This window comes from Capricornis sumatraensis, chromosome 20, assembly GCF_032405125.1.
Source record: "Capricornis sumatraensis isolate serow.1 chromosome 20, serow.2, whole genome shotgun sequence".
In the NCBI taxonomy this organism is placed as follows: domain Eukaryota; kingdom Metazoa; phylum Chordata; class Mammalia; order Artiodactyla; family Bovidae; genus Capricornis; species Capricornis sumatraensis.
Window position 1 is genome coordinate 21,713,545 of NC_091088.1, and position 14,557 is coordinate 21,728,101.

Consider the following 14,557-nt stretch of genomic DNA (forward strand, 5'->3'; position numbering starts at 1 on the left):
AGTGCTAGGCATATGGGACACTCAGTCCTTTGATAATAAATGACAGTGAAAGCACAAATATTGATTGTCATCAGAACAGATTCAGTCTAGATTCAGAAACTGTGGCTACCTTGATCATCTACCATTTTTGTATGTATCTTTGACTCAAGGTAACTCAAAGGTAACTTTTAGGATGTGGCCAAATTTAATACAGGAAAATTTTCTGTGTCTATGTCTAGCAAATAGATTTACATCTTATTTTTACATTATTTGTGCATATTTTAAAGTGAAGGTTAACCATTCTGTTTCTGAGGACCACACCAAGAGCTGCCATATCTTTCTCGGTTTAGGCTGAAAGAGATATAAACATTTGATTTACCTGTTAGAAGATATTGGGTTTGTAGGAGATGTAAATATTCCTTTGTTTTTACTGGTAAAACTTATGAAATTAAGATATCATTAAGATATGTCTTTTTTTTTTTTTTTTGAGTCTTGAAGATAGACCCAAAGAGATTTGAAAGTAATCCTAGACTAAAAAATACATAAAAGGAAACTGTAACTGCACATGTTATATACTTGGTCTTGAAAATTCAATAAACGCTTTTTGATTGTTCATTTAAATTTTCTGTGCTATGTTTTTAATAAATTTGCACTTGTTCTTATGTTTGTCACAATTGGCCTTGGCTGCCTTGATTAGCAGTTGTTTTAAAAAGGTGAAAACATTGTTGCTGGTTTTTATTTTAGTATTTTTTTTCTTGGTTTTTATTAGTTAGATTTTATTAGTTTCTTTTTACCAACAATGATGTGACTTTATCTTAGTCATTTGAAAAGAACTAGTTTATTTTTAATTTCTTGATTCTCTTTCAGTTCATATTTCACAAATTTCTTGAGGACGTTGCTTTTTATTTATGAACAGATATGATATATTAAGGGGCTTCCAGAATCAGTGAGAATCTTTTTATGTATATCATTGAAATTGGCTATTTTTATGGGTTCTGATATATGTGTTATCATCTTTCAAACTTTACATAATTAGTTTTGTCTTTCAAAATATACATCAATTAGTTTTTGTTATAAAATTTTTTAAAGCTTATTGTTTTAATTGTTGTACTTCATTATCAATAACCTCATACCATTTCCATGGCCTTCCTTTTCAACCATTTAAGATTCAAGTCTTATAGGACTTGAAGTTTTTCTAATATTTAAGCCCTGGTCATGTTATTATTGGTGTGATAGATTTAGTCTGTGGTTAAAGCTGAGAATGTAGACTGGCAAGAACAGGCCCAGAGTTTGGGACTGGGCAGTTGAGCTTTGGATAGTCCTTCATATATGAGTTCTTTCTCTTTCTTGTATGTTTTGAAAACATACTCTTCTCAGGTGCATGACTTGTATTCATAATTGCATTTCTATCCTCTTCCAGCAGGTGAGCCACTGAAGATATTTCTATATATTTAAATTATATTTTTTCTAATATGGTTACATTAACTTTTGAATTTTGATCACAGATACCTGATGGTTATTAGTTATAAATCACTATTATGCTAAAAATATGACTTTGGCTGCTTCAGTCAGTGGACTGTTTTTTTCTGTGGAGTTTTTAGTCTGTATGTAACAGAGCACAGTGCGCTCAGCCCTTAGTACAGCAGCCATTGCTATGCCTCATTACTCTGCACCCTGTCACCAGGCAATGGGTCCTGCTCAGCCATTGGTTGGTGCCTCAGTGTGTCCTGCCCACTAGCAGCCACTATCAGTGAGCAACTGTTAGTGGTCCTGCTCAGCTATTGGACCGCACAGCTGTGGGCCCCACCTACAAGCAGCCAACTGTTCAGGAGTGACAGTTAGTGAGGGGAATTAGACAACAATGGAGTGGTGGTTGTGAGGTGGAGAGTGAGGTAAAAGGCGGATCCTGGCCTTCTCTGGGAAGCTCTCCAGTTCACCCAGCCTTGGGCCAGCAGATGAGCTGGGGGGCCCAGAGAACAAGCTTAGGGCTGTGTTCTGTAGGGCTTCAGAGCCCTCACCTAGGCCATCCACTGGTCTTGGCCCAGGCCTTGAGACAGTGGTAAACCTCTCCTCTATCCTAATCTCCCCTATCCTGCTGCCTAATAGCAATGGAAGTCTGGCTGGGTCACAGTCTGTGGGACCTGGTCCTCGCTATATCGGTGGCCTGAGGAGCCTAGGGCCAGTTGTGTTGGGCACCTGGCTCCCTCAGAGATGACTGCTGGGCAGAGTCTGGGGATCTGGCCCTGAGGGAGCTCCCAGCTGAGCTCCACCTCCTCTTAACCACTACTAGGACCTTGGAAGGTGAAAGCAAGGCCTTGGGACTTGGCCCTTTCTTGTTAGAACAGAGAGTAACTTTCTTTGGTAGAGGTTTACAGAAACATTGTTATCTGATCGTGACCTAACTTCAAGAACAAATATGACACCAAAAAGTTTGCAAAACAACTAAACACGCCCTTCTCATCTTTTGATTTTTAAAGGTTTTTGATGAAAGCTTTCAGTAAGTTTGAGGTTCTTAGGGCATGAGCCACCCATCTCTTTGCATGACCCAGTAATAAACCTTTCTCTCTTCCAGACTCCAGTGTTTTAATATTATTTGGCCTTACTGGAGCCTGGTGGGCTGCCGTCTATGGGGTCACACAGAGTCAGACACGACTTAAGCGACTTCGCAGCAGCAGCAGTGTGTCAGGCACATGGACTTGTATTGTTCAGTAACACATAGGGCAGGTTGTTCTTTTTGATTATTAATTTTAATAATTTGTCTAAACTTTTTAACAGCTTCTAGTTTACACTGATTTCAGTTTCATGTTCTTTTTTCGTGTATTCTGAATATGTTTCTGTCATGAATTTTTATGTGTAAACAAATGACAGTTGTGCAAATCAGGTTAAAAATTAAGGTCAGTGAACTGAACTGATAAACTTACTGTGATGTTTGATTTTAAATATTTTGATAGAAGCATTTGCTGTTATATTTATTTCAAGGATGGAAATTTGGCTCAGGTATCAAGCAGCCTGTGTGCAGGGGTGTGTGTGGTGTTTGTAGATTTGACTGTAGATCATGCTGTCTTAATGTAGGTAGCCTTACTATATTCTCTCTCTTTAAGCAAAAACAATATATGAGATAAGCTTTGAACAAAGCAACCCATGGCTGATTGATTCCAAACTGGGCAACACTTAGGTTTTGACCATTCTGGAGCTATGGGTCTGTTAAGTGACTTCACCTAGAAATTGTAGTAGGAAACCTGGAGCTCTAGAGAAAATGCACTCTTCACCATTAATCGTTAGGCTTTGCTTGTATATTTATGTCCCACTGTGTGACATCTCCAACTTTCATACTTCTAAGGACATGTTAAAAATATATCTTATTTAAAAATAACTTTTAAAGATTTTAGTTTTTAAACATAATGTCATTTGGTATTATGCTAGGCATTGGTAGAAAGCATTGATCATTTCTATTGATATATATGTTTTTTGCTTTGAAAGGATTTATTCCATTCAGATTGAGCCTTTAAAATATGGCTCATATAAGCAAGTTGATTTTAGACTTTTACCTTTTTTTGTATTAAACATCTTCTAAATGGTCTCCTGATAACAATGAATTGTCCATGTTAAATATCTGTAATAAAGAGGTATTTAAAATACTTGCTTATTTTCTTAACTTACATAGTTCTGACAGTAATTGTCTTTGCTTTGTGGAATCCTTTTATGAGTTTTTATCTGTGTGTCTATCAGTTCTGAGATCCTCATGTTTGGTATATTATCTTGTTTTCATGAAAATACTCAATAAAGCACAATTAACTTGTTCAGTTCAGTTCAGTTCAGTTGCTCAGTCGTGTCCGACTCTTTGCGACCCCATGAATCACAGCACACCAGGCCTCCCTGTCCATCACCAACTCCCGGAGTTCTCTCAGACTCACGTCCATCGAGTCCGTGATGCCATCCAGCCAACTCATCCTCTGTCGTCCACTTCTCCTCCTGTCCCTAATCCCTCCCAGCAACAGAGTCTTTTCCAATGAGTCAACTCTTCACATGAGGTGGCCAAAGTACTGGAGTTTCAGCTTTAGCATTATTCCTTCCAAAGTAATCCCAGGGCTGATCTCCTTCAGAATGGACTGGTTGGATCTCCTTGCAGTCCAAGGGACTCCCAAGAGTCTTCTCCAACACCACAGTTCAAAAGCATCAATTCTTTGTCGCTCAGCCTTCTTCACAGTCCAACTCTCACATTCATACCTAATCCCAATTTCTCAATAGGCTTGTAGCTTTGATAATAATCATTTACTCAGTGACTGCAAGGATTAAAAAAAAAAATCCTAGCAGGATGTAAGGTTAATTATTATTATTTAAAGGAATAAAAAACTAAGGATAAGAAATTTATCACTAGATTCTCCTCCTGTATTACTCTATATGGCTTGATATTTGTGCCTAAGATATGTACCAAATATAAGCCTTTCCTCAGTCAAATTTTTCTACCTTTTAAATATTTCTTGAATGTTCATTCTTTTCTGCATCCTTGCTGTCACTATCTTAATTCAAGGCTCTAGGATGAATGTTTTAACCAAAAGTGGACTCTTGTGTCTAGGACTTACCACTTTTCTGCAATCTTTCTTACTGTCAACAGTTATCTTTCTAAAGTTTGGATCATATCATAGGAAGCCATTACATCAACCTTCCTAGTGGTTCTCCATTCTCCAAAGGATAAAATGCAAACCCGGATTCTGCTGTTAAGCATAGTTCACTGTTGAATACCTTTCCACTTTCCTCTCCCATGTACAACTCTGCTACAGTGCTTTATTTTCCATTTGTTTTTGAATAGAACATATTTTCACACTAAACATATTTACCCCACTGGTCAAGTCCAGAAAGGTACAAAGTTCAAATTCAAAAAAGTAGTATGATAAATGAAGGAAAATAGTGAACCTAGTGTTAATAAGTTTACGACTTGATTAGGGGATTCTTGATTGATCTTTAACTTTGGATAGCATATCCAGGGCCAAACTGCATGTCTCTGACTTCCTTTTGCCCCTTGCTTAAATATCTTGAGCAGTTTCTGTGTACTGATATATGCTTCCCTTGACTGGAAAATGGAAGAAATCACATAGATTATTTATATTTTTATAAAAATATAAGTCATCAGTTCAGTAGCTTAGTTGTGTCCAACTCTGCAACACCATGGACTGCAGCATGCCAGGCTTCCCTGTCTGTCACCAACTCCTGCAGGTTACTCAAACTCAACATCCATTGAGTTGGTGATGCCATCCAACCATCTCATCCTCTGTGGTCCCCTTCTCCTCCCTTCAATCTTTCCCAGCATCAGGGTCTTTTCAAATGACTCAGTTCTTTGCATCCAGAGAAAGCAATGGCAACCCACTCCAGTACTCTTGCCTGGAAAATTCCATGGACAGATGAGCCTGGTAGGCTGCAGTCCATGGGGTTGCTAAGAGTTGGACACAACTGAGCGACTTAACTTTCAGTTTTCACTTTCATGCAATGGAGAAGGAAATGGCAACCCACTCCAGTGTTCTTGCCTGGAGAATCCCAGGGACAGGGAAGCCTGGTGGGCTGCCGTCTATGGGGTCACACAGAGTCGGACACTACTGAAGCGACTTAGCAGCAGCAGGTTGGTCACAACTTTTCTTCCAAGGAGCAAGCGTTGTTTATTTTCATAGCTGCAGTCACCATTCGCAGTGATTTTGGAACCCAGAAAAATAAAGTCTGTCACTGTTTCCATTGTTTCTCCATCTATTTGCCATGAAGTGATGGTACGGGATGCCATGATCTAAGTTTTCTGAATGTTGAGTTTTAAACTTCTTCACTCTCCAACTTCTTCACTCTCCTCTTTCCCTTTATCAAGAGGCTCTTTAGTGCTTCTTCATTTTCTGCCATAAGAGTGGTGTCATCTGCATATCTGAGGTTATGGACATTTCTCCCAGCAATCTTGGTTCCAGCTTGTGCTTCATACACCCCAGCATTTCTCATGATGTACTCTGCATCTAAGTTAAATAAGCAGGGCGACAATATACAGCCTTGACGTACTCCTTTTCCTATTTGGAACCAGTCTATTGTTCCATGTCCAGTGCTAACTGTTGCTTCCTGACCTGCATACAGATTTCTCAAGAGGCAGGTCAGGTGCTCTGGTATTCCCATCTCTTGAAGAATTTTCCACATTTTGTTGTGATCCACATAATCAAAGGCTTTGGCGTAGTCAATAAATCAGATGTAGATGTTTTTCTGGAGCTCTCTTGCTTTTTTGATGATCCAGTGGATGATCCAATGGACTGAAATGGGTGAATTTAACTCATCTAACCATTATATCTGTGACTGTGAGGAAGAATCCCTTAGAAGAAATGGAGTAGCCTTCATAGTCAACAAAAGAGTCTGAAATGCAGTACTTATATGCAATCTCAAAAATGACTGAATGATCTCTGCTCGTTTCTAAGGCAAACTCTTCAGTATCACAGTAATCCAAGTCTATGCCTCAACCAGTAATGCTGAAGAAGCTGAATTTGAACAGTTCTATGAAAACCCAGAAGACCTCCTAGAACTAACACCCCCAAAAGATGTCCTTTTCATTATAGGGGACTGGAATGCAAAAGATACCTGGAGTAACAGGCAAATTTGGCCTTGGAGTACAAAATGAGGAAGGTCAAAGGCTAACAGAGCTTTTCCAAGAGAACACACTGGTCCTAGCAAACACCCTCTTCCAACAACACAATAGACCCATGGACTTGACCAGATGGCCAACACCAAAATCAGATTGATTATATCCTCTGCAGCCAAAGTTGGAGAAGTACTATACAATCGGCAAGAACGGGAGCTGACTATGGCTCAGAACATGAACTCCTTATTGTGAAATGTGGCATAAATTGAAGAAAGTAGGGAAAACCACTAAACCATTCAGGTATGATCTGAATCAAATCCCTTATTATTATACAGTAGAGATGACATAGATTCAAGGGATTGGATCTGTTGGAGTGCTTGAAGAACTATGGACAGAGGTTTGTGATTTTGCACAGGAGGCAGTGAAAAGAACAACCCAAGGAAAACATGCAAAAAGGCAAAATGGTTGTCTGAGGAAGCCTTAGAAATAGATGAGAAAAGAAAAAACATGAAAGGCAGTTCAGTTCAGTTCAGTTGCTCAGTCATGTCCGACTCTTTGCAACCCCATGAATCGCAGCACGCCAGGCCTCCCTGTCCATCACCATCTCCCGGAGTTCACTCAGACTCACGTCCATCGAGTCCGTGATGCCATCCAGCCATCTCATCCTGGGTCGTCCCCTTCTCCTCCTGCCCCCAATCCCTCCCAGCATCAGAGTCTTTTCCAATGAGTCAACTCTTCGCATGAGGTGGCCAAAGTACTGGAGTTTCAGCTTTAGCATCATTCCTTCCAGAGAAATCGCAGGGCTGATCTCCTACAAGAGAAAAGAAAAGATTTACACATTTTCATTATACGTTGAATGAAGAGTTCCAAAGAATGGAAAGGAGAGATAGGAAAGCATTACTCAGTGATCAAGGCAGAGAAATAGAGGAAAATAATAGAATGGGAAAGACTAGATATCTCTTCAAGAAAATTAGAGATAACAAGGGAACATTTCATGCAAAGATGGGCTCAATAAAGGACAGAAATGGAATGACCTAACAGAACCAGAAGATATTAAGAGGTGGCATGTATACACAGAAGATCTATACAAAAAAAGATCTTCATGACCCAGATAACCACAATGGTGTCATCACTCACCTAGAGCCAGACATCCTGGAATGTGAAATCAAGTGGGCCTTAGGAAGCATCACTACAAACAAAGCTAGTGGAGGTGATGGCATTCCAGTTGAGCTATTTCAAATCCTAAAGGATGATGCTGTGAGAGTTTTGCACTCAATATGCCAGCAAATTTGGAAAACTCAGCAGTGGCCACAGGACTGGAAAAGGTCAGTTTTCATTCCAATCCCAAAGAAAGGCAATGCCAAAGAATGTTCAAACTACTGCACAATTGCACTCATCTCACATGCTAGCAACGTAATGCTTAAAATTCTCCAGGCCAGACTTCAACAGTACATGAACCAAGAACTTCCAGATGTTCAATGTGGATTTAGAAAAGCCAGAGGAATCAGATATCAAATTGCCAACATCTGTTGGATCATATGAAAAATGAGAGCGTTTTCGAAAAGTATCTGCTAGTGCTTTATTGACTATGCGAAAGCCTTTGATTGTGTGGATCAGAACAAACTATGGAAAATTCTTCAAGAGATGGGAATACCAGAGCACCTGACCTGCCTCTTGAGAAATGTCTATGCAGGTCATTAAGCAACAGTTAAAACTGGACATGGAACAACAGACTGGTTCCAAATCGGGGAAGTACATCAAGCTATATATTGTCACCCTGCTTATTTAACTTGGATGCAGAGTACATCATGAGAAATGCTGGGGTGTATGAAGCACAAGCTGGAATCAAGATTGCTGGGAGAAATGTCCATAACCTCAGATATGCAGATGACACCACTCATGACAGAAAGTAGAGAAGCACTAAAGAGCCTCTTGATGAAAGGGAAAGAGGAGAGTGAAGAAGTTGGTTTAAAACTCAACATTCAGAAAACTTAACATCATGGCATCTGATAACATCACTTAATGGCAAATAGAGGGGGAAACAGTGGAAACAATGGCTGACTTGATTTTCCTGGGCTCCAAAATCACTGCAGATGGTGATTGAAATGATGGAAACAGTGACAGACTTCATTTTTTTGGATTCCAAAATCACTGCAAATGGTCACTGCAGCTATGAAATTAAAAGACGCTTGCTCCTTGGAATAAAAGTTGTGACCAACCTAGACAGCATATTAAAAAGCAGAGACATTACTTTGCCAACTAAGGTCCATCTGGTCGCAGCTATGGTTTTTCCAGTAATCGTGTATGAATGTGAGAGTTAGACTATAAAGAAAGCTGAGCACTGAAGAATTGGTGCTTTTGAACTGTGGTGTTGGAGACGACTCTTGTGAGGCCCTTGGACTGCCAGGAGATCCAACCAGTCCATCCTAAAGGAAGTAAGTCCTGAATATTCATTGGAAGGACTGATGCTGAAGCAGAAAGTCCAATATTCAGCCACCTGATGCAAAGAACTGAGTCATTTGAAAAGACCCTGATGCTGGGAAAGATTGAAGGCAGGAGGAGAAGGGGACCACCGAGGATGAGATGATTGGATCCATCATGCACTTGATGTATATGAGTTTGAGTAAGCTCTGGGATGGTGATGGACAAGGAAGCCTGGCATGCTTCCAGGCTTCAGTCCATGGTGTTGCAAAGAGTTGGACACGACTGAGCGACTGAGCTCCATTGAAGCTGTTTTAGTTAGTTTGCATCTTTACATTCTAGGGTGTGTGGAGTTGGATTTTCCTAAGACAATAAAGTTGCTATTTGATCCCGTTTTCTTCTTTTTCCGTCTCACCTTTCTTGATTTCTTGAAGATGAAATAACTACCTCTTAGAGCCTTGGATCTCCTTAAAATGTAGATTCTGGTATAGCAGATCTGGCATGTTGCCTGAGAGTCAGTAGTTCTAGCTACCTCCCAGGGAGGCCCTTCTGCTAGTATGCTAGTGGATGGACTACACTTTGGGGGGAAATGTCTCTCCATAGCACCATACTTGTTGAGCAGCAGTCCTCATGTCTTCTCTGTGTTATATTTTAGGCTCTGAATCTTGGGTGCTGAATTAGGTCTGTCATGTTCCCAATCTTAAACATCATCTTTGGATAAATTTGTCATCATTGGCCTCACTGATTCCTGTTCGGCATGACCCTGCAGTTCCTATGTCTGGCCGTGACTGTTTCTGCAGCCTCCTTTTGCTAGTGAAAGTCTCTCAGTCATGTCGACTCTTTGCGACCCCATGGACACTACAGTCCATGGAATTCTCTAGGGCAGAATACTGGAGTGGGTAGCCTTTTCCTTCTCTAGGGGATCTTCTCAACCCACGGATCAAACCCAGGTCTCCCACGTTGCTGGAGGATTCTTTACCAGCTGAGCCACAATGGAAGCCCAAAAATACTGGAGTGAGTAGCCTATCCCTTCTCCAGAGGATCTTCCCAACCCAGGAATCATACTGGGGTCCCTGCATTGCAGGCGGATTCTTTACCAACTGAGCTATGAGGGAAGCCCTCCTTTTGCTAGTATGGGTGTCTTTTACCAGTTTGTTGGTCTTCTCCAGATTCTGACTTCTGACCTGATTTTACCTGGACCAAATCCTTTTTACTCAACTGCGCAAGGGCATTTGGATTTCTAGTTCGGGACTCCTGTTTGAACCTGTTGCTATACATTAACAAAAGTTAAATTTTACAGCAAACATTTTTGGAGGTGGGTGGATCTTACTTATATTTCTGTCTAGTGTCATTACTGTACATTATTTCTTTAATTTACTTTATTTATTGGCTATGCTGAGTCATTATTGTGCTCTGGTTTTCTCTAGTTGCCGCAGCAGGAGTGGAGGTTACTCTTGCTTGTGGAGTCCAGGCTTCTCATTGCAGTGGCTTCTCTTGCTGTGTGTGGCAGGCTCAGTCGTTTTGGTGCGTGGGCTTAGTTCCTCCACAGCATGTAGAATCTTCCTGGACCAGGGGTCAAATCTGTGTCCCCTGCATTGGCAGGCAGATTCTTAACTACTGGACCACGAGGGGAGTCCTACTTATTTCTTTAATTATATTTGTTGATACTGTCTCTCCAGGGGATCTTCATTTCAGTTGCCACCTCTGTTTCAGGATGTAATGACTGCTTCTGTTTCCAGGGAATTGCCTAGCCAAGTGAATGAAAATAAGAGGCATATTTAGTTAGGTGTAGAAGTTAAATTTATTTTCTACAGTCCAGTTTATTTTCCACAGCTATTTCTTTGAGAAACTGAAGTGCTGATTACTTGAAGATCTTTGCGTAGGCCTTGTCTGATGGTAGTGGAAGTGGTGATGTGTCCAGGATCTGGCCTCTTTCATATCTCATGTAGTTTATCATTTCAAGCAGAATAATACCAGTAGACAGGGAATTTATAATACCATCAGAAAAGTATTTTTTCCTCTAGGCATACTTGTAAGATAAGATTCATAGGATTCATTCTTACAGAATGAACAAAAAACTGAGGGTAGGTGCTCTAGTAATAGATATAATTGTTTGAAAAGGAGAGGAAACAGCAAATGGTCTTCAAATTAACTACAGAAAACTAGCAAATTCAAAGCTGATTTTTACTGTGGTTTCATGTTGCAGTATAGTTTAGTTCCATTTGCAATAGTGTAAGCTGAATATCTTATACTGAATACCTAAATATCCATTGTCATGACTCCGGTTTTCATTTCCATTTTTTTACTGTAAAATTCTTACAACTAAATTATAATGCAAATTAAAGTTCAACAAAATTTTAATAGGCTTAGTATTCACCCAGTGTTACATTCTTTCAGTTTTGTATTCAATAAAAAACTAATAGCCCATAAAAAATATTGCACAGCTAAGCTACACTTAGAATAGACATGAAACATTTAAGCCAAACTAGATAGTTTGAATAGTGTATTTCTTGATGAAAACATTTAGTACTTAAAAGATGCCTATTATAGTATTCTAGGTCTATAATTTTAAATGTATGTATTAGAAAGTTGGTTAACTTGTGTTTTAATATTTTCATTATAACATGAGTTCAGTATCCTAATATGCATCCTATGCTTCTTTTTTTTCGTTTTGTTTTAACCAAATCACATTTAATTTGAGAAGTCTTTTTTTTAATTTTCTAAAACATATATATTATACATACTATTTAAGTATTTGTGTATACAGAAGCTTGATAAAGGCTTGAAAAAAAACAACCAAAAAAGAGATAAATTGGAAAACAAACTAAATGAAATGGGAGCACTTCCCATTTGAAAGAAACTAGATAAAAGTAAAATATCATCATATAAATAATCCAGTTGTTTTTAAGCATGGTTGCTCATTAGAAACACATCTGGAGCTTTGGAGAAAAAGAAGCAATACCTAAGCACTTATATTTTTCAGAAAATCCCAAGATAATTCTGATATTCTGGATTTTAAATGTGATTACAGATTTTTCTTTTTTTTTTTAATTTAATTTAATTTAATTTATTTTTTTTTAATTTTTTTTTTTTAAATTTTGAAATCTTTAGTTCTTACATGTGTTCCCAAACATGAACCCCCTCCCACCTCCCTCCCCATAACATCTCAGTGTTAAATGGTAGCTTTAGCGATATAGAATCCTGTTATTTTCTGTTGCCCAATCATAATACAGTGATATTAAGCAAATAATAGTTACATAGTCCCAATGAAAGGTGTTTATCAGTTTTCACAATCAATATTTGGACAAAAAATAAACAATAATTGCAGTTGCAAGCCGTAACGGAAGCATGATTACCCTAAGGATATAAAAATAATTACATACAATTTGGGGGTTACAAACAATGATGTGGTAAGTGGAACTGAATACATGCACGTTTTCATCCATCCATCCAGTATATGTCTTTTGGTTAGTGCATTTAATCTATTTACATTTAAGGTAATTATCAAAATGTATGATCCTATTACCATTTCCTTAATTGTTTTGGATTTATTTTGTGTAGTTCTTTTCCTTCTCTTGATGTTTCCTGCCTAGAGAAGTTCCTTTAGCATTTGTTAGAAAACTGATTTGGTGGTGCTGAAATTCCCTTAACTTCTGCTTGTCTGAGAGCTTTTGATTTCTCTGTCAAATCTGAACGAGAGTCTTGCTGATTAGAGTATTCTTGGTTATTCAGTTCAGTTCAGTCGCTCAGTTGTGTCCGATTCTTTGCGACCCCATGAATCGCAGCACGCCAGGCCTCCCTGTCCATCACCATCTCCCGGAGTTCACTCAGACCCACGTCCATCGAGTCCGTGATGCCATCCAGCCATCTCATCCTGGGTCGTCCCCTTCTCCTCCTGCCCCCAATCCCTCCCAGCATCAGAGTCTTTTCCAATGAGTCAGCTCTTCCCATGAGGTGGCCAAAGTACTGGAGCTTCAGCTTTAGCATCATTCCTTCCAAAGAAATCCCAGGGCTGATCTCCTTCTTGGTTGTAGGTTCTTCCTTTTTATCACTTTAAATGTATCGTGCCATTCTGTTTTGGCCTATAGAGCGTCTGCTGAGAAATTGGCTGGTGACCTTATAGGAGTTCCCTTGTATATTGTCGTTTTTCCCTTGTTGCTTTTAATATTTTATCCTTGTCTTTAATCTTCATCAGTTTGATTACTGTGTTTCTTGGTATGTTCCTCCTTGGGTTTATCCTGCTTGGGACTCTCTGCACTTCCTGGATTTGGTTGAGTCTTTCCTTTCCCATGTTAGGGAAATTTTCAGCTATTATCTCTTCACACATTTTCTTGGGTCCTTCTCTTCTCCTTCTGAGACCCCTATAATGTGAATATTGGTGCATTTAATGTTGTCCCAGAGGTCTCTTATGCTGTCTTCAGTTTATATCATTCTCTTTTCTATACTCTGTTCTGTGGCAGTGATTTCCACCATTCTGTCTTCCAGGTCACTTATCTTTCCTTCTGCCTCAGTTATTCTCCTATTGATTCCTTCTAGTATATTGTTCATCTCTGTTCTTTAGCTCTTCTAGGTCTTTGGTAAACGTTTTTTACGTCTTCTCCATTCTTTTTCTAGATCTTGGATCATCTTCACTATCATTTATCTGAGTTCTTTTTCTGGAAGGTTGCCTATCTCTATTTAGTTGTTTTTCAGGGGTTTTATGTTGTCCCTTCATCTGCTCCATAACCCTCTTCTTTTTTAATCCTGATTAACTTTCTGTGGTTTTTCTTTCTGGCAGCTATGGAGTTGTGGTTCTTTTTTCTTCTTCTATCTGCCCACTGGTGGATGAGACTAAGATGCTTATGTAAGCTTCCTAATGGAAAAACTGGGTCTTGCTCTGGGCAGGGCCTTGCTCAGTAAAACTTGAATCCAGTTATCTGCTGATGGGTGGGACTGTGCTCCCTCCCAGTGCTTTGTTTGGCCTGAGGCTACCCAGCCCTGGGGCCTGTGGGCGGTATGGTAGTGTTAATGGCAGCCTTTAAGAGGGCCTTGCCAAGGGGCACCTTCCAGGAGTGCTGCTGCCAGTACCCCTGTCCCCATGGCAAGCGATTGCTGACCAACACCTCCACAAGAGACCCTCCAACATGAGCAGGTAGGTCTGGTTCCATTTCTATGGGGTCACTGCTCCTTTCCCCTGGGTCTTGGTGCACATGACATTTTGTTTTTGCCCTCCAGGAGTGGGGTCTCTGTTTCCTCATCCCCCACTGGGAAGCCTAACATATGGCTTAGAACCTTTACCACAGTGGGAGAACTTCTTTGATATTTTGTTCTCCAGTTTGTGCGTTGTCCACTGGGCAGGTATGGGGTTTGATTTTATCATAATTGTGCCTCTCCTACTATATCATTGCTGCTTCGTACTTGTCTTTGGATGTAGAGTGTCTCTTTTGGGTGGGTTCTAGCATCCTTCTGTGTATGGTGGTTCAACAGCTAGTTGTGATTTTGGTGCTCTTGCAGGAGGAGATGAGCGCACATCCTTCTGTTCTGCCATCTTGAGCCAGTCCCACATCTTAATGACAGATGTGA